Raw genomic sequence first — 1840 nt, 5'->3', positions numbered from 1 at the left:
TCTTTTATTATCATTATTATTATTATTGCTTATTATTGTACATTTCATTGTTGTTACAAAGGCAGTTTTTTATATTTGTGTATTCAGTTTTTGTAAGAATAAACTATATAACTTTTATAACTTGTGACTTCTTCTTTTTGAAATCTATTTTTTATATCTCTGTTTGCATGGGGTTAAATGTAATATTGATATTCCAAACTTTCAACAGCAGGTGGAAGTCACACACCAGAACACCCCTGTGGCTGCCAATAAATCAACACTATATAGCCACAGACGACATCACTCACTGAATAAAGTATAAAGCTCGTTTTTTAATTTCCACACACATCCACACTATGATATAATCAGGTTTTCTCTATAAAATGGAATAGTCAAAATAACACTGTTTATAATCCTCATGTGCTGCACGAGCTGATAGTTTACATTGTAGTTCTGTTAGCTTAGCTCTGATTTTAGACCGAAAATAGCAGCAGTAAAACTACAAATCAGTTTTGTTTTCTGCTCAGTTTGTGTTGTTGTCAATAGCTGCACTAAAGATCTTTAGATAATAACATCATATAATAACTTTACATAGGCCTAAGTGTTGAAAAAAAACACTGCCATTTCAGCATCAAGCTCCATTCTTTTCATTTAGAGCTGTGTCCAGTGCTTTTAGCTTTTATCACGGAGTCACTTTCTTTGAGTGTAAAAGTTATGACCCCTCTTAGTGGTTTTCACCCCAACTTGTCACTTTGGTTAAAGGCATCATGGCCTGAAAACAGAAAACAGTGAAACAGAGCCACTAAACTGATTTTCATTGTTCCTCTAACAGTGACAACAAAGACCTATTCTATTCTATTCTATTCTATTCTATTCTATTCTATTCTATTCTATTCTATTCTATTCTATTCTATTCTATTCATATAGATCCATTAGGCCAGGGGTGTCAAACTCATTTTAGTTCAGGGGCCACATTCAGCTAAATTTGATCTGAAGTGGGCTGAACCTGTAAAATAATAACATAATTATATATAAATAATGTCAACTCCAAACTTTTCTTTATGTTTTAGAGCAAAAAAAAGTTGATTTACATTATGAAAAAGTTTACATCTGCAAACTATCTTTTCAAAAGACATGAATAACAGGAAAAAACTGAAAAAAAATAAGTGTAATTTGCACAATGTTATGCCTCGGTTTATCATTTACACGTACATTATAACTTACAGATCACAGTGGATTTACAAATACACAAAAACATTTAGTAACAGGGAGAAAATTGTTAAAATTGTACTTCTCTTAAGACATTTCAGGTTGTTCATATTTGTTCAGGTTATTTACATTTTTTAATGAAATTATACTTTTAATGTAAATACATGAAAATATTTACATTTACAAAGGGAAAAGTTTAGAGTTGTCATTATTTATATGTTATTATGAAAGTATTTTACTGAATCCTGCCCACTTGAGATTGAACTGGTCTGAATGTGGAAACTGAACTAAAAGGATTGTTAATATCTTAGTGTAAGTTTTGAATTTCACAAATTCATCCCAGGGGCCAGATTGGACCCTTTGGCGGGCCGGATTTGGCCCCCAGGCCACATGTTTGACACCTGTGCATTAGACCGTGGAGATGAATATATTCAGTTCATATCTCTACATTGGGATCTTTGCACCTTCTGATGTCCTGTTTTCCTCTGCCCTGTGATGAAACTTTTAGCTAATGTTGGAATATTTCAAAGCAGAAATATTACTTATAGCTCCTTTAATGATGTTTCCTCAAATCAACCATTCAGTCTTTTAAAAATCAACATCACTGTTAATTCCTGAATATTCCAGGTCCAAAATGGGGAAACAGAAGAGT

The sequence above is a fragment of the Sphaeramia orbicularis genome, chromosome 19 (genome assembly GCF_902148855.1).
Source record: "Sphaeramia orbicularis chromosome 19, fSphaOr1.1, whole genome shotgun sequence".
In the NCBI taxonomy this organism is placed as follows: domain Eukaryota; kingdom Metazoa; phylum Chordata; class Actinopteri; order Kurtiformes; family Apogonidae; genus Sphaeramia; species Sphaeramia orbicularis.
The sequence above is the reverse complement of the archived record's forward strand: the minus strand, read 5'-3'. Positions refer to the sequence as shown.